The 19,099-nt window shown below is 50.9% G+C and overlaps 1 protein-coding gene across 1 annotated transcript in view; it reads right to left on the bottom strand.

Moving 5' to 3' along the window:
- LOC147120816 (uncharacterized) overlaps positions 1-8,542 on the bottom strand; it is a 98,462-nt gene extending 89,920 nt beyond the window's left edge. Inside the window, exon 1 of the mRNA XM_085978954.1 lies at positions 8,371-8,542. The gene's annotated coding sequence lies outside the window, so the exon portion shown is untranslated. The remainder of the gene's footprint in view (positions 1-8,370) is intronic.
- Between the last annotated feature and the right edge of the window lie 10,557 nt (positions 8,543-19,099).

Genomic DNA, 19,099 nt, shown 5'->3' with positions numbered 1-19,099 from the left:
TGTGAGCCTTTCCCGTTGCCGTCGCTCGGTCCTGAACCCGATGCTGCTTTACCCTCTCTCTCTCTGCTCGTTTTTCCTCGACGCCGCTCGGTTTTTTAACCCCCGGCCGCGCCCTGTGCGCTTCACCCTCTCTCTTACCCCGTCGACGCTGCTCGGCTTTTCTACGCCGTCGGTCGGCTCCCGCCGCCGCTGTCCGGGAAGGGTGTGCGCTGCACCTGTTGCCAGCCTGTTGCTGGATCGTCGTGGCTGGGGAACCAAGCCTGGCTCTCAACAGCCACTCCTGCAATGTTGACTTGCTGCCGGATGACTGGGTCGTTGCATGTGGTCGACACCCGTGCTTCTGGCCTCGACTTTCTTCCACCGTCCTCCCGGAGTGACTCCTCGATGGGAAATGCAGAGTTGCAGGCAGATTCGAATCAACCTCGTCGCCACTGTTAGATCCGTGATTCTTTAAATAGGATGTTTCCCCAAGAACTACACGGAGACTGTAACTTAACAATCAACAGGTGTTTACTGGAGTAGGGTAGTCTCAAGACTGGGGGTACAGAGGCAGGCTCAAGGCTTATATACAGGTGTGGTCACTGCCGGTACTACAGCATACAGGAGCTGTAAAAGTAGTTCTCTCTTAAAGGTACATACACTACAATTACCATCGCCGAATCCCCCACCATCAACACCCTGGGGGTCACCATTGACCAGAAACTTAACTGGACCAGCCACATAAATACTGTGGCAACAAGAGCAGGTCAGAGCCTGGGTATTCTGCGGCGAGTGTCTCACCTCCTGACTCCCCAAAGCCTTTCTACCATCTACAAGGCACAAGTAGGGAATGTGATGGAATACTCTCCAATTGCCTGGATGAGTGCAGCTCCAACAACACTCAAGAAGCTCGACACCATCCAGGACAAAGCAGCCCGCTTGATTGGCACCCCATCCACCACCTTAAACATTCACTCCCTCCACCACCGGCGCACCGTGGCTGCAGTGTGTACCATCTACAAGATGCACTGCAGCAACTCGCCAAGGCTTCTTCGGCAGCACCTCCCAAACCCGCGACCTCGTCCACCTAGAAGGACAAGGGCAGCAGGCGCATGGGAACACCACCACCTCCAAGTTCCCCTCCAAGTCACTCACCATCCTGACTTGGAAGTATATCACCGATCCTTCATCGTCGCTGGGTCAAAATCCTGGAACTTGCTCCCTAACAGCACTGTGGGAGTACCTTCACCACACGGACTGCAGCGGTTCAAGAAGGCGGCTCACCACCACCTTCTCAAGGGCAATTAGGGATGGGCAATAAATGCTGGCCTTGCCAGCGACGCCCACATCCCAGGAACAATTTTTTTTAAAGTGTAACGGAGGGGCAATGGTGATACAGAGGGCAGAGTTGTGCCCAGGGGGGGGCATGAGTGGAGATGAGAGAGAATCTAGAGAGAGACATGGGTTCAGGGCTTGGGCAGGGTGAGCCTGGGTGGAGGTTTGGCCTGGTGGGCTAGGGGAAGGGAGGGAAGTGGCAGAGGCAGCTGAACGGATGGTCTGAATCTTAGTGACACGGAAGTCCATGAGTTCCTCGCAATTATGAAGGGGATAAAACCCTAAACATTGTGACAGTGTAAAAATAGCTCGCATGTGCAGGGTCCTTAGAACAACCGTTAGGGCCATTAACTCGAAACAGAATGTGACAAACATCTCAGAATAGAACAATGTGGTTGAAGTGGTTGGAAACTGTTCAAAACAGGACATGTCTGGGCAGAATGAGGAAGACAGTTAAGAGTTGCACCTGGTCTGAAACAATCTCAAGAAATAGACCCATGGACAAGCAGACAAGCGAAAGAACACTGAGGCCCAGCAACAGTGGGTGATTGTCCAAAATTGGGACCTCCCCTAACTTATACTCACACCCCAACCGGCATGAATATAGAAAGAAGACATGGGAGCAGGATAGGCACTAGTGTCGGCAAGGCAAGAAGATGCTCGTCTAATAGGAGGATGTTCAAGAAGGACCTCAATCACCACAGAGACTAATCACTCCACCGCCTTGGTTTAAGGTTATATGTACTGCTTGATGCTTATGTAAATTATCAAACCATTAAAAGCAGTTTTTGACCAAGTACAGAGTAGTGTGAGTGCCTTTGACTATCCAGGCCCACCAACCAACAGAAACTCAGTCATCCTTACACTTGTTGTTGGAGGTGAGGGTGGAGGGGGCAGGGGAGAGGGAGTTTAAGAAGATGGTTTGTAGTGGAGAAGTGAAGCTGGTGTTACCTTTGCAATCCAGGAATCGTGGAGAGTTTGGTCAGAGGAGTGCAGGGCCTGATCGTGCTTGGTGTGGTGCAGCCAGATCTGGTGAAGGATGGCTAAACCAGTTGTGTGCCAGATACACTCAAGTCTGTGTCCCTTGAGAGAGTTAAAATGGGGGCCACACCCAGGGAGAATAATCAAGATGGGAGTGAGTCAAGGTTTTGCTGGGAACGAAGCATCGGAGATGGAGGGGAGGGAGTGCTTGAGCAAGTGATGGCTGTAGAGATTGGAGGGCCAAAGGCTGGACAGTCGGGGTTTTAACAGTGCCGTTGTAAGTGACTTGAGAGAGTTTTTCCAGCAGAAACGGAAGGAAGTGCAGTTGGAAGGGGTGGGGGATGTGGGTGGTGAAGGACACAAGACGATGCCTTTATCAGTGATTGAGACCCTGGGAAGAGGGAAGCCACAGGAAATGGTAAGGTTAAAGGGGTGGCTGTGAATTATGGGTAGGCGAGTTTATATCGAGGGAGAGGTTGAGGGAGGACAGGAGGGCAGTGAAATCAGGGGAGATAAAAGGGAGCTGAAATGGAGATTGAAATCAGCGAGGATGAGGAGTCACTCAGTACAGAGGCTCAGGGAGGAGAGGAGGAGTATATCTCAGGGAGACACTCGGAGGGGCACAGACAAGCAGGGTTTCAGAGGAGAAATACGATAGGTGGAAGAGGGTGAGGAGTTTGATGGAGGAGAAGGTGCCAGAGGAGTGGGGGGCAGACGAAGGTGAGGTTTGCTGATAAGGACCACACTGGCACTGTGGGGAAGATCGTGGAAAGTATAGGCAGGTGGAGAGGCTTCAGTAAGGGGCAAGGGCCACCCACGACCCAAGCTTCAGTCATAGCCAGGATGTCACTGTAAAGTCATGGAGGGCAAAGGCCTTGTTTCCAGCTAAACGGGTTTTCTGGAGGGTAATTCGGAGCAGGGCGGGTCGGTGCTTGTTCATCTGTGGAGTAGAGTGGCCCTGGGTGAGGTGATGAACACGGAGCTGAGAATTAGACCTTGGGCCTTCTTGGCCTGTATGGTGCTGAGTCTAACAGGCTCCACTACCTCACTCAGTGGCCCAGGTTTATATGTGACCCGAGGTAGTGTGTGGCAGCGGGCAATCAACTATAGGGGTTTCACTGCTGAGCTCTCCTGTCCCGACTCATCATAATCCCACAAACACTTTGCAGCAATCAAGGACGGGTCTCCTCTGTGAATGTTTCCCCTTCCCCAGCCTGGACACTGAGGTCAGTGTAATGCACCAATCACCTCCCAAGCTGGCGTCAACTAGCAGAGGATGGAACCTGGGCCTTCCTGATCTGCATTTATTGAGCTCCTGCTAGTTTTCTAAAAATTAATTTTCGGGATGTGGGTGGGTGTCGCTGCCGAGGCCGGCATTTATTGCCCAACCCGAGTTACCCTGAGAACGTTGATGTGGGACTGGAGTCACATAGAGGCCAGACCGATAAGGAAAGCAACTTTCCTTCACTAAAGGACATTTAGTGAACCAGTTGGGCTTTTATCACAAATCCAATAGTTTCATGGTCATTTGTACTGATCCTGGCTTTTTATTTAAACTGAATTAAAATTCTCAAACTCCCCTGGTCGGATTTGAAATCATGTTCTTTGGATTATTAGTCCAGGCTTACGTATTGCAGTAACATAGAAACATAGAAACATAGAAACATAGAAGATAGGAGCAGGAGTCGGCCATTCGGCCCTTCGAGCCTGCTCCGCCATTCAATGAGATCATGGCTGATCATCCAAATTCAGTACCCTGTCCCTGCCTTCTCCCCATATCCCTTGATCCCTTTAGCCTCAAGAAATATATCCATCTCCTTCTTGAATATATTTAATGAACTGACCTCCACCGCCCTCTGTGGCAGAGAATTCCACAGGTTCACCACTCTCTGAGTGAAGAAATTCCTCCTCATTTCAGTCCTAAATGGCTTACCCCTTATCCTTAGACTATGACCCCTGGTTCTGGACTCCCCGGCCATCAGAAAGATCCTTCCTGCATCTTGTCTGTCCAGTCCTGACAGAATTTTATAGGTTTCGATGAGATCCCCTCTCAATCTTCTAAACTCCAGTGAGTATAAGCCCAATCGACACAATCTCTCCTCATACGTCATTCCTGCCATCCCAGGTATCAGCCTGGTGAATCTTCGCTGCACTCCCTCCATGGCAAGAATGTCCTTCCTCAGGTAAGGCGACCAAAACTGCACACAATACTCAAGGTGTGGTCTCACCAAGGCCCTGTACAACTGCAGCAAGACATCCTTGTTCTTGTACTCGAACCCTCTTGCTATGAAGGCCAACATACCATTTGCCTTCTTAACCGCCTGCTGCACCTGCATGCTTACCTTCAGCGACTGGTGCACAAGGACACCCAGGTCTCTTTGCACTTCCCCTTCTCCCAATCTATTGCCATTCAAATAATAATCTGCCTTCCTGTTTTTGCCACCAAAGTGGATAACCTCACATTTATCCACATTATAGTGCATTTGCCATGTTTCTGCCCAATCACCCAACCTGTCCAAATCGTACTGGAGTTTCACGACATCCTCCTCGCAGCTTACCCTCCCGTACATAACCAGTACGCCAGCGTAGGGGTAAAGAGTTTGTTCCTTGATTGGTGGGATGTGACAGGTGTTGTCCCCCCCTGGGATCTGCACTGCTGCCTCAGCTTTTCACCATATTTATCAATGACTTGGATGAAGTAACAGAGAGCCGTGTATCTAAGTCTGCTGACGACACCAAGTTAGGTGGCTCAGTAAACAGTGTGGATGGGAGCAGGAAGTTGCAAAGGGACATTGACAGATTCAGTGAGTGGCCAAATCTGTGACAGCTGGAGTTCAACGTGGAGAAAGTGTGAGGTCACCCACTGTGAAACCATGAATGATTATCAAATGGTGAGAAGCTGGGAACTGTGGAGGAGCAGAGAGATTTATGGGTCCAAGTACAGAAATCACTACAAACCAGTAGACAGGTTAAAAAAAAAATTAAAAAGGCGAATGGAATGTCACAAGGGGCTGGAATACGAAGGGGGGAAGTTGTGCTACAGTTTATAGAAAGCTCTGGTCAGACCCCATCTGGACAGTGCGTTCAGTTCTGGGCCCCGCCCCTCAGGAAGGAGATATTGGCCTTGGAGGGGGGGCAGCGCAGATTGACCAGAATGATCCCGGGGCTGAAAGGGTTAAATTCCGAGGCCAGGTTGCCCAGACTGGGCTTGTATTCCCTCGAGTTTAGAAGATTGAGGGGTGATCTGATTGAGGTGTTTAAGATGATTAAAGGAGTTGATCGGGTCGAGAGAGAGAAACTATTTCCTCTGGTGGGGGGAGTCCAGAACAGGGGGGCATCACCTTAAAATTAGAGCCAGGCCGTTCAGGGGGGAAATCGGAAATAACTTCTTCACACAAAGGGCGGTGGAAATCTGGAACTCTCTCCCCCAAAAGGCTGTGGATGCTGGGAGGTCAATTGGAGCGCTCAAGACCGAGATCGATAGATTTTTGGTTGAGGGTATCGAGGGATACGAAACAAAGGCGGGTAAATGGGTCTGAGGTAGAGATCAGCCATGATCGAGGGGCTGAATGCGGAACAGGCTCGAGGGGCTGAATGGCCTCCTCCTGTTCCTATGTTCCTCTCCAGGTTGAGGGAACTGAGCTGCACGGTTCACCAGTTCCGATCTCCATCACTCTATCTGTGGTTTCCAGCCTGGGTCTAACCATTAACCTTTGGAACGAGGGGTAGACTGTGCAGACCGTGTCTCTGCTGGCCCAGGCTCTTTGTGTGGACTGTGCTGACAGGCAGGAAACATCATCATAGGGAATCACTGAGCTCGGATCAGAGCTGTGCTAAATAGAGGCTCAGGGTAATTTGCTCCATGAACTTATATATGAAAATAATGTAATGTAATATCCGCAGGGATGTCATTAGGAGCAGGGAAATGCAACAGAGGATCATTCATCCTTGTAAACATGTTATTGGGTAAATCAGCGTTGTGATAAAACCAGCTGCTTTCTCCATCACTGCGTCGTTAACCCTTTAGGGGCAGAAGCAGCGTTGCTGCACTGTGTTTATTCCCAGACCTTTACTCCACTCTAACATAGCGATACTGTCCATTAAAGGGGCAGTGCCCTCATCAGAAAAAGGGTTTGGCAATTCTCCCTCGGGTTACAGCAGGAGAGGAGCCAGAGGGAACACTAGTGGGCAGGTACAAAAATACTTGCAAAGACTGATGGAATGTTGTTCTTTGCCTCAAGGGGCTGGAACACAGAGGGGTGGAAGTGATGTTACAGTTTGATAAAGCTCTGGTTAGACCCCATTTAGAGCGTTACTGTCACAGTCACACCAGGGACAGGGGACATCACGTGGCCCCTTACCGGTCACAACAACAACTTGCATTTATATAGCACCTTTAAAACAGTAAAACGTCCCAAGGCGCTGCACAGAAGCCCAAATCAGACAAAATTTGACTCCGATCCACATAAGGAGAAATCTGAAATAAAAACAGAGAATGCTGGAAATCCTCAGCAGGTCAGGCAGCATCTGTAGAGAGAGAAACAGAGTTAACGTTTCAGGTCAGTTCTGTCGAAAGGTCATCGACCTGAAACGTTAACTCTGTTTCTCTCTCCACAGATGCTGCCTGACCTGCTGAGGATTTCCAGCATTTTCTGTTTTTATCTCAGATTTCCAGCATCTGCAGTATTTTGCTTTTGTTGAAGGCGACATGAGGTCAGGTGACCAAAAGCTTGGTCAAAGAGGTCGGTTTTAAGGAGCGTCTTAAAGGAGGAGAGAGAGGCGGAGAGGTTTAGGGAGGGAATTCCAGAGCTTAGGGCCCAGGCAGCTGAAGGCACGGCCGCCAATGGTGGGGCGATAGAGATTGGGGATGTGCAAGAGGCCAGAATTGGAGGAATGCAGATATCTCAGAGGGTTACAGAGATAGGGAGGGGCGAGAGCATGGAGGGATTTCAACACAAAATCGAGCCGTTGCCGGACCGGGCAATGTAGGTCAGCGAGCACAGGGGTGATGGGTGAATGGGACTTGGTGCAAGTTAGGACATGGGCAGCCGAGTTTAGATGAGCTGAAGTTTATGGAGGGTGGAATGTGGGAGGCCGGCCAGGAGTGTGTTGGATTCATCAAGTCTGGAGGTAACAAAGGCCTGGGTGAGGGTTTCAAAGCTTCTGTGAGCCAGAGAAAGATGAAGAATGGGTTGGCTTTGACCAGAGAAGGAAGTGGGTCTAAGAGTGGGTCTAAGAGTGGGCCGAGCAGAACAGAAAAGAGAAGAGCTGGAGATTACTGGAAGATTTTTAGTCGAGGGTATGACTACTCCCAGAGACAGACGTCAGGGGAGGGAACGAGCAAGAGACAGGAAAAAGCTAACTGAGAAACCAATGAGACGGGGAAAGAATTCCGACAGTGTCTCATGGCTGTCTTTACCCCAGCGAGATGGTTTAATGGTTGTGTAGATTTTGTGCTTCACGCTCTCATTCACCTGCAAATATTTATGTAAACATCAACGGAGTTTTACAAGAAAGTCACCTTGAGCAGAGTTTCTCCCCTGGTACCTTTAAAAGATGTTTTCCGTGTGATCGGGAGCCTGTACTCTCCAAACCTTTGGCGCAGACCACTGTAATAGCCTGAGTCAGGAGAACGCCCGTCTATAACAATCCACGTGAACCCCCCCTCCCCTTCCCAAACATCTGGAAAGACTCCCACGTATGAAGCAGAGCCTGCCGGCCCAGCCCCCATCTCCCCTGTCTCTCTGAGCCGCCCAGGCTGCATCCTCCGATCACGCTCACTAGGAGCCAGCAGTTGGCTCCAGGGCACAGTTGGCATCTCCAAAAAAAACATTTCTGGCCTTGCCAACACTGGTGACCGATCTTTGGTTGATGGTGGATTCCACTCGCTGTCGACTCTTTCTCACAGTGAGCCCCACTGGCTGCGTTAAGGTTTCTCTAACTCTATGGTCGTACAGAAGGAACCCTCCCAAAATAAAGAGACTTTTTCTCTTGGACTTGGCGATAAAGAGCAGCCTCTTTATCAGACGCAGCCTCACACCAGCTTCCCCAGTAATTAATACGAGCTCCACTTACCGGGGTTGGTCTCAATGCTGCTGTTGGAGCAGAGGCAGTCGAGACAAAGGAGAACCCGAGGTGGCTCTCCACAGTTCTCTTGCTTGTTTCCCCCTCAGCTGGGATACGCCTCGTTCCAATATTTGTCTTTTCTCTCTCTTGGCAGCCCTGGCAGAAGAAGTTGAAGCACTTCCACTCAGAAGAAGCCAACCCAGATGACCAGGAATCAGACTCAGCAAGTCACCACAGCTCGTAGCCTCAGCCGCAGCTTTAGCCTGCGCAGTTTCTGAGTGAAGCATTGACCACACCCCCTCTGGTATGCGTTTAATTAAATCGTGGAAAAAAAACCTCAGGAAATGACAGCAGGAAACTGCGAGAGGGGAGAGGGGCGGTCTGATTCCCCCAAGCTTGTGCTCTCTATCTGGGCTGTGAAGCTTCAAGGATTCTTGGCTGAAGCGCAAACCGGATATTTCAACTTCCAGAGCCAGGATTCTGCTAGAGTTTAGCAGTGCTGAAGCTTCAGAGCGCAGCTTTACAATATCAACTGGCCCCACTCAAACCATCCTTCTCCGCTTCTCCTTCATGGAGGAGAAGCAGGAGATCCCCCTAGTGGTACACTTCAATCACAATCAGCAGCAAACTATTGAAATGGACTTCCTTCAAGGAGCAGGGATGGTCTTCAAATGTTGATGATGGTGCAGGTGATTGGGGGCGGGGTCCCATCTCCCTCCCCCGAGAGCATCCCAGAGTTGAGGAGCGTGCAGCCCGCTGCTGGGTAACAACCATTAACATCCGAGGAGCAGCTACAAGAGCAGGGTCCAGGTTGGTTGTCCTACATTCCTTCAGAGAAGGACAAGTAGAGTTCCAGATGGTTCTCATTGGAGAAAGGTCCATTGGGCCATCACATGATTCTGGTCTTCAAATGCTGCGGGTCAGGCAATAGTCCAGATGTGAGCAGGGACTTCCTGTTGTTACATGGGACCACAGAAAATGTCCAAAGCTGGATCATTCGGAGATGATGAGATCTTAGGTACTTCTGTTTGTTTCATAGAATTACATAGAATGTAGGGCACAGAAACAGGCCATTCGGCCCAACCAGTCCATGCCGGTGTTTATGCTCCACACAAACCTCTCTCATCCTTCCTCATCTAACTCGATCACCGTAATCCTCTATTCCCTTCTCCCTCATGTGCTTATCTAGCCTCCCCTTAAATGCATCGATACTATTCGCTTCAACCACTCCCTGTGGTAGCGAGTTCCACATTCTCACCACTCTCTGGGTAAAGAAGTTTCTTCTGAATTCCTTATTTGATTTCTTGGTGACTATCTTATATTGATGGCCTCCAGTTATGCTCTTCCCCACAAGTGGAAACATTCTCTCTGTATCCACTCTATCAAAATCTTCCATAATTTTAAAGACCTCTATTCGGTCACCCCTCAGCCTGCTTTTTTCAAGAGAACAGAGCCCCAGCCTGTTCATCCTTTCTGATATGTATACCCTCGCATTTCTGGTATCATTCTTGTAAATCTTCTCTGCACCCTCTCCAGTGCCTCTATATCCTTTTTATAATATGGCGACCAGAACTGTGCGCAGTGCTCCAAGTGTGGTCTAACCAAGGTTCGATACAGGTTTAGCATAACTTCCCTACTTTCCAATTCTCACCCTCTAGAAATAAACCCTAGTGCTTGGTTTGCTTTATATAGCCTTGCTAACCTGTGTCGCAACTTTTAGTGATTTGTGTATTTGTACTCCGAGATCCCTTTGCTCCTCCACCCCATTTAGATTCTTATTTGCCAAGTAATATGTGACCTCCTTATTTTCCTTACTAAAATGTAATACCTCACACTTATCTATGTTGAAATTAATTTGACAATTACATGCCCAAGCTCCCTCTCCGCTGTCCCATCAAACACTCCCAGGGCAAGTACAGCACAGGTTAGATACAGAGTAAAGCTCCCTCTACACTGTCCCATCAAACACTCCCAGGGCAAGTACAGCACAGGTTAGATACAGAGTAAAGCTCCCTCTACACTGTCCCATTAAACACTCCCAGGGCAGGTACAGCACGGGGTAGATACAGAGTAAAGCTCCCTCTACACTGTCCCATCAAACATTCCCAGGTCAGGTAGAGCAAGGGTTAGATACAGAGTAAAGCTCCCTCTACACTGTCCCATCAAACACACCCAGGGTAGGTACAGCACGGGTTAGATACAGAGTAAAGCTCCCTCTACACTGTCCCATCAAACACTCCCAGGGCAGGTACAGCAAAGGTGAGATACAGAGTAAAGCTCCCTCTACACTGTCCCATCAAACACACCCAGGGTAGGTACAGCACGGGTTAGATACAGAGTAAAGCTCCCTCTCCGCTGTCCCATCAAACACTCCCAGGGCAAGTACAGCATGGGTTAGATACAGAGTAATGCTCTCTCTACACTGTCACATCAAACATTCCCCGGAAATGTTGAGCACAGGTTAGATACAGAGTAAAGCTCCATCTACACTGCCCTAACAAACACTCCCATGGCAGATACAGCATGGGTTAGATACAGAGTAAAGCTCCCTCTACACAGTCCCATCAAACACTCCCAGGGCAGGTACAGCACGGGTTAGATACAGAGTAAAGCTCCCTCTACACTGTCCCATCAAACACTCCCAGGGCAGGTACAGCACGGTATGGATACAGAGTAAAGCTCCCTCTACACTGTCTCATCAACCAATCCCAGAATAGGTACAGCTTGGGTTAGATACAGAGTAAAGCTCCCTCTACGCTGTCCCATCAAACACTCCCAGGGCAGGTACAGAACGTCTTAGATACAGAGAAAACTCACTCAACACTGGACTTGGATATTGTTGAGGGAGATGGCTTATCAGGGGAAGGCAGCAGCAGCCAACTTCCTGTCACCATGGGTGGTTCTGCTGCACAGGACGGGAGGAAAAATAGGGGTAGAGCTATAGTAATAGGGGATTCTATTGTAAGGGGAATAGATAGGCGTTTCTGCGGCCGCAAACGAGACTCCAGGATGGTGTATTGCCTCCCTGGTGCAAGGGTCAAGGATGTCTCCGAGCGGCTGCAGAACATTTTGGAAGGGGAGGGTGAACAGCCAGTTGTCGTGGTGCATATAGGTACCAACGATATAGGTAAAAAAAAGGGGTGAGGTCCTAAAAGCTGAATATAGGGAGTTAGGAGGTAAATTAAAAAGTAGTACCTCAAAGGTAGTAATCTCAGGATTGCGACCAGTGCCACGTGCTAGTCAGAGTAGAAATAGAAGGATATTTCAGATGAATACATGGCTAGAGGAATGGTGCAAGGGAGAGGGATTCCAATTCCTGGGACATTGGAACCGGTTCTGGGGGAGGTGGGACCAGTGCAAACTGGACGGTTTGCACCTGGGCAGGACCGGGACCAATGTCCTAGGGGGAGTGTTTCTCTCTCCCCCACATGGCAGCTGTCTCCCATTCTGCCAACGCATTTCACACCTAATCTAGAGACGTCTTTTGTCTCCACTAGTCCTATCACCATCTCGTCTCGTTTTGAATACCTCTTAATGTCTCTTCTTCTCTTCTGTTCTCTCCCAGCCTGGCCTTTCAATCTATTTCATTTCCTGTGCTTCTTTAGTCTTGATAAAGGGTTTTCACCCGAAACACTGACTCTATTTTCTCTCCACGGATGTTGCCTGGCCTGCTGAGTTTTTCCAGCATTTTCTGTTGTTATTTCGGATTTCCAGCATCTGCAGTATTTTGCTATCATCCTAGGGGGAGTGTTTGCTAGTGCTCTGGGGGAGGGTTTAAACTAAAATGGCAGGGGGTTGGGAACCTGAGCAGGGAGACAGAGGAAAGGGAAACAAGGATAGAAGCAAATGACAGGAAGGAGAAAAACAAAGGTGGCAGTCAGAGAAATAATGGCCTAGAAATTCAGTTGGTTGCGCCAGTAGTTAGCGCCTAAAGAAAAGTAAATGTCGGGCGCTATGCGTGTTGCGCCCGGGCGCAGCGCAGTTTGCGCCTCGCCCCAAATTAAGTTGGCCGTTAGCGCCGGCGCAAAGTTTAGCGCCCGCCCGGATGCGCGCGCAGAAAATGACGTCACATCCTCGTGCAACGCCCTTTGGCCGCCCCGATTCCAAACTTCAGTCGGACCGCCCCATTGTGCGGCTGGCGGCCGGAGCGTTTGAAAAAGGGAACGCAACACAGCCAGCGCGGGCCCCGGGGGGCACAAATTAAAGGGGACGTACCCTCCAGTATAAAGGCCAGCCATTTTGCAGCAAACACTCTTGTGCAACGCATTTCTGGACACACAACAAGGAGGATAGCTAACTGGCTTCAAGCAGCAACAGCTCAGGTATTTTTGGACTCAGGCCAGAGCGCTGCAAGTGGCCTTTTGGAAATTTGACTGTTTGCCAGGATTTGATGGGGGTTGCATGGGGTGCCAACGCGGAGCTGCAGCGCCATGTCCGTAGGGCTCGCAGACGCATTGTGAGAGGGGCAGCCCTGGCTAGAGGCAGAGGGGGCTACAGGCGTCGGCCACGTAGGCCTTACCCAGTCAGGCTATACCGCCAGCAGCGCTTCTACCTCAACATGACTGGTGCGCGATGTGTTAGAAGGCTCCGATTCCGAAAGGAGGTGGTTGCAGAGATCTGCCACCTGCTTCGCAGAGATCTGCATCCAAAGCTCAGGTGCACGACGTCTCTGTCGGTGGAAGTGAAGGTGACGGTGGCATTGAACTTCTATGCCACCGGCTCCTTCCAATCCGCTGCTGGGGACATAGCTAACATCTCCCAGTACGGCGCGCATCGCTGCATCCACCAGGTGACCGAAGCACTGTTCAGAAGGAGACGCCAATTCATCTCCTTCCCCATGGCCCTGGAGAGCCAGCATCAGCGCGCATTGGGATTTGCAAGACTCGCGGCCTTCCCCTTGGTGCAGGGCGCCATTGACTGTATGCATGTGGCTTTGTGGGCCCCTCTGGAGCATGGCGAGCAGTATCGCAACAGGAAGGGCTACCATTCTCTGAATGTGCAGCTGGTGTGTGACCACAAGCAGCGCATCATGGCTGTCAATGCCAGCTTTCCAGGCAGCAGCCACGATGCGTTTATCCTGCGGCAGAGTACTGTGCATGACATGTTCGAGGCACAGCCTCCCCCAAGAGGATGGCTACTTGGGGACAAAGGCTATCCTTTGTGTACCTGGCTCATGACCCCGCTCCGCGCGCGCAGGACCGCTGCTGAAGAGGCATACAACGAGAGCCATCAAACCACCCGCAACATCATCGAGCAAACTATTGGGGTCCTCAAGCAGCGGTTCCGCTGCCTTGATCGCTCCGGAGGATCTCTGCAGTATTCGCCGGACCGGGTCTCCCAATTTGTGGTAGCTTGCTGCATGCTACACAACCTGGCTATCCGCAGGACTCAGGCACTGCCACCTGACGTTGGACCACCACCTCAGGAGGAGGAGCAGGAGGAGCAGGAGGAGGAGGAGGAGGAGCAGGAGTACGTTCCCAGGAGGGAGCGACCAGGGCCAAGGGCCGCGCGACGCCACCTTATTACACGTTACTTCTAAGCCCCCTGTCAGGGAATGCCTTGTGGCCATGAGGGAAGATGAATGCAGCCGCTCCGCAAGCCCTCAGCCGGCAAAGCCAACAAACACTAACAAGAACAACCATGGAGACTCTATGAATAAAGATAATTATTTATTACACAAAAATGAAAACCCCTTCCCACATGAATCCCCAAAAACAATCAATGGGCCCCACAAAAAGCCCAACAAACGACTCACTCCCACAAACTGGGGAGGAGTAACTCACATTTGTACAAACCTGGCCTCAACCTCGGCCTTAACGCAAAAAATAAGCCCACGAACCAAACAACCATGGGCAAAAGAAAGATGGCCACCACCATATAAAACGAAAGCTGGCCACACCCTCTACTGAGTGGCCCGCGAGGGCGAGACCTTGTCCAGCCTTTTGCCTCCCCTGCCCGGCCTGCTGCTCCTTCGCAAGCTCTGCCCAGTGGCTGCTGCGAGGCTGGGGGAAGGCGCCTGAGGCTCAGATGTCCTTCCGCCAGATGCCCTTGGGGGGCGGCCTACACGGCCTTTGGGCCTCGAGGGGCCGGCTGCTGAGTGGCGCACCTGAGCCTGGCCACCATCAGCTCCAGCCGCTTGCCCTTGACGCCCCAGTGGGGGAGTGGCGGCGACGGATGGTGCAATGTGGGCAAGCTGGCGTCTGGGATGCGCTGGCTGGTGCTGTGGCGCGCTGGCACTCAGCCGGGCCCGCACTGCAGGATCCGCACCAATCAGCCGAGGGGCGGCTCGCTGGGATGCTGCAGCGCGGCGGGTGCCCTGGCGATGCCTGCCTGAGACAGCGCGTGTGGCAGCAGTGAGTGCCCCTGTTGTCCTGGTGTGCGCCCGCATCACACCCGCCAGGGACTTGACGGCATCAGTGAGCATGCGGCCACTCGCGGCAGTTGATGCCCCGAACTCGCGCACACTGGTCGCCAGCGACTCGATGGCCTCAGGCATGCGCCCCACCACGCGCATGAGCTCCGTGTGGCGCCGGTCCGAATCCTCGGCCATCTTGTCCAGCTTCCGCGCCTCCTCTGAGCTGAAGGTGGCCGGACTGGAGTCGGGACTCTCCCGCTGGGGAGCAGGGGACCGAACTAGGGGAACCTTGCCACGTTGGTGGCGGCGAGTGTCCCGATCAACTGCACTCCCCTCTGATCCTTCCCCCCTTTGGGGGGAAGGCCGCGGCCCACGCGCAGGGCTCCTGGGTGGCTGGACGCCACTGGTCCCAGCAGCTGCAATCCCCTGCGACAGTTGGTCCAGGCACTCGTCCAGTGAGGACGTGTCAATCATTTCGTCCTCTCCTGCAGGACCTGAGTGTTCCCCTGATGGTCCGGCTTGCTCTTGCTCCTCCTCCTCCTCCTCCTCCTCCTCCTGCTCGGAGGGGCTGTCACTGGCAGCTTCAGGGACCTGGTCGTCACCAGCTGAAAGCAGGAATGCACAAGAGTAGCTTCAGAGTGAGGAGACGGCGTCAGCGAGGGAGTCAGGACTGGTGGCATTCAGCGCATTGGTGGGACAGTGGCAAAGGAGGTAGCTCGGATGCACAAGTGCGACGCGAGAGGGCCAAAAGGCGAGGTCCTTACCATTGCCGGGCAGTGGAGGGTCGGCTACTCCGCACGCTGTGGGCACGATCAGCCGGGCTCCCATGAGCCCACTCACGCGCTCCTCCAGGGGAGTGAGCTTCTGCAGCTTGGCGCGGCCTCCCCTGGTCCTGGCACGGGCCTGGCGATTATTGGCAAGTTTAGCCTGCAAGAGAAAGGACGGGCTGTAAGTACGGAGTGTAGCCCTGATGTAGTGTGCACTGCCTCCCATGGTGGAATAGCTTGGCCAGAGTGTAGCCCTGATGTACTGTGCACTGCCTCCCATGGTGGAATAGCTCAGCCAGAGTGTAGCCCTGATGTACTGTGCACTGCCTCCCATGGTGGAATAGCTTGGCCAGAGTGTAGAGTGCAGAATGGGCAATTGATGCTCATGACTGTCCCAAAGCTGCTGGCTGAGGGCTGGCCATTAGGCCTTTCAGCTCCCTTTGCCCATCATGTCAGGTGTACATGCAAGAATGAGGAGGAGACTGGAAAGGGTACTCACCCTGACAATCCTGGTCAGGTCGTTGTATTTTTTCCGACATTGGGTGTGGGTCCTGGGGGCATCGCCGGTGACCGTCACCCTGTTGGCGATCTGCTTCCAGGCTCTGGTGTATTCTTGGTGGGTCGGATTCCTCCCAGTCTCTGGGAACAAGATCCTGCGCCTCTTCTCCAGAGCTGTCACCATTATTCCCAGATCACGCTCTGAGAAGCGCAGGGCACGCTCACGGGCCTTCTCTGGCGTTGCCATGGCTCCCTGGGGCTGAGCAGCAGTGTTGAGGCCTCTTTGCAAGGCTGCAGTGTGCAGGGCATGGCAGCAGACCAAATCGTCCCTTCCCCCTTTAAGAGCTGGTCGGCGCCACGGGGTCTGCTGTCAATCAAAAAATGACCGCACCCGCGCTGCGCCCCGCCTCGGCGCTATCCCTCTGCACCGCCGGCTTAGCGCCTAAAGATAGTAGTGGAACGCCTCTTTTAGCGCTCCAGCAACCTCTTAGGGCGAAGCGACTGAATTTCCGGCAAGGGGGCGCAACTTTGGGGCGGGCGCTAACTTCGGGCGGGCGCTAACGTTAGCGCCCCAAAACTGGCTATACTGAAATTCTAGGCCCAAGGGTTTAACTCAAACATGGCCACAGTAAATAATAATTCTAAAAGTGTTGTGTCCGTGTATAATAAGACACAGACTGCAGGAGAACGGTACAACATGTGCTTACTCAACATGGCTCACACGGGAACTGATCTGTACAGATTACTACTCAGTGCTATATACAGGTGTGGTCACTGCCGGTACTGCAGTATACATGAGCTGTAAAAGATAGTTCCCCCCTTAAAGGTATATACATTAGAAAAAGGTCTAAGAGCTTTATAAAAAACAAGCCTGAAAGCTTTGTGTCTTAATGCGAGGAGCATGCGTAATAAGGTGGATGAATTAGCTGCGCAAATAGAGGTAAACAAAAATGATATGATTGGGATTACGGAAACATGGCTCCAGGGTGGCCAAGGATGGGAACTCAACATCCAGGGGTATTCAATATTCAGGGAAGATAGGGAAAAAGGAAAAGGAGGTGGGGTAGCATTGCTGGTTAAAGAGGGGATTAACACAATTGTAAGGAAGGATATTAGCTCTGATGATGTGGAATCTGTATGGGTGGAACTGAGAAATACCAAGGGGCAGAAAACGTTATTGGGAGTGGTATATAGACCTCCAAACAGTAATGCAGAGGTTGGGGATGGCATTAAAAGGGAAATCAGAGAAGCGTGCAATAAGGGCACCGCAGTTATCATGAGTGACTTTAATCTACATATAGATTGGGCTAACCAAATTAGTAACAATACTGTGGAGGAGGAATTCCTGGAGTGTATACGGGATGGTTTCCTGACCAATATGTCGAGGAACCAACTAGAGATCAGGCCATCTTAGACTGGGTATTATGTAATGAGAAAGGATTAATTAGCAATCTTGTGTGAGGCCCCTTGGGTCAGAGCGATCATAATATGATCGAATTCTTCATTAAGATGGAGAGTGAAGTAGTTGACTCAGAGACTAGGGTCCTGAATTTAAATAAAGTAAACTACGAAGGTATGAGGCGCGAGTTGGGTAGGATTGATTGGGGAATGTCACTCAAAGGGTTGACGGTGGATAGGCAATGGCAAACATTCAAAGATCGCATGGATGAACTACAGGATTTGCTCATCCCAGTTTGGCATAAACATAAAACAAAAAAGGTGACTCAACCGTGGCTAACAAGGGAAATTAGGGATAGCATAAGATCCAAGGAGAGGACATATAAATTGGCCAGAAAAAGCAGTAAACCTGAGGATTGGCAGCAGTTTAAGATTCAACACAGGAGGAAAAAGGGACTAATTAAGAGGGGGAAAATAGAGTATGAGAGTAAGCTTTCAGGGAACATATAAACTGACTGTGAAAGCTTCTATAGATATATGAAGAGAAAAAGATTGGTGAAGTCAAGCGTAGGTCCCTTGCAGTCAGAATCAGGGGAATTTATAATGGGGAACAAAGAAATGGGTGACCAATTAAATACATACTTTGGTTCTATCTTCACAAAGGAGGACACAAATAACCTTCCAGAGATGTCAGGGAACAGAGGGCCTAATGAGAGGGAGGACCTGAAAGAAATCAGTATTTGAAGGGAAATGCTGTTAGGGAAATTGACGGGATTGAGGGCCAATAAATCCCCAGGGCCTGATAATCTACATCCTAGGGTACTTAAGGAAGTGGCCCTAGAAATAATAGATGCATTGCTGGTCATCTTCCAACATTCGATGGAATCTGGAACAGTACCCATGGATTGGAGGGTAACTAATGTTACCCCACTATTCAAAAAAGGTGGTAGAGAGAAAACGGTGAATTATAGACCAGTAAGCCTGACATCGGTACTGGGGAAAGTGCTAGAGTCCATTATAAAAGATGTAATAGCAGAGCACTTGGAAAACAGTGACAGGATCGGACAAAGCCAAAATGGATTTACAAAAGGTAAATCATGCTTGACTAATCTACTGGAATGTTTTGAGGATGTAACTGGTAACAGGGAGAACCAGTGGATGTGGTGTATTTGGACTTTCAGAAGTCTTTCGATAAGGTCCCGCATAAGAGATTAGCATGTGAAGTTAAGGTACATGGGATTGGGGGCAAGGTATTGACTTGGATAGAGAACTGGTTGGCAGACAGAAAGCAAAGAGTTGGAATAAACAGGTCTTTTTCCGAGTGGCAGGCAGTGACTAGTGGGGTACCACAGGGATCGGTCCTAGGACCCCAGCTATTCACAATATATATTAATGATCTAGACGAGGGAACTAGATGTAATATCTCCAAGTTTGCAGACAACACAAAGCTGGGTGGGCGTGTGTGCTGTGTGGAGGATGCCGAGAAAGTCCAGTATGATTTGGACAGGTTGGGTGATTGGGCAGACGCATGGCAGATGCACTATAACGTGGATAAATGCGAGGTTATCCACTTTGGTGTCAAAAACAGGAAGGCAGATTATTATCTGATTGGCAATAGATTGGGAGAAGGGGAAGTGCAACGAGACCTGGGTGTCCTTGTGCACCAGTCGCTGAAAGTAAGCATGCAGGTGCAGCAGGCGGTTAAGAAGGCAAATGGTAT

Source organism: Somniosus microcephalus, chromosome 3 (genome assembly GCF_052327205.1).
Source record: "Somniosus microcephalus isolate GS21.2 chromosome 3, FLI_Smic_1.0, whole genome shotgun sequence".
NCBI lineage: Eukaryota > Metazoa > Chordata > Chondrichthyes > Squaliformes > Somniosidae > Somniosus > Somniosus microcephalus.
Note: the sequence above shows the minus strand (reverse complement) of the source record. Positions and strands in the feature narration are given on the sequence as shown.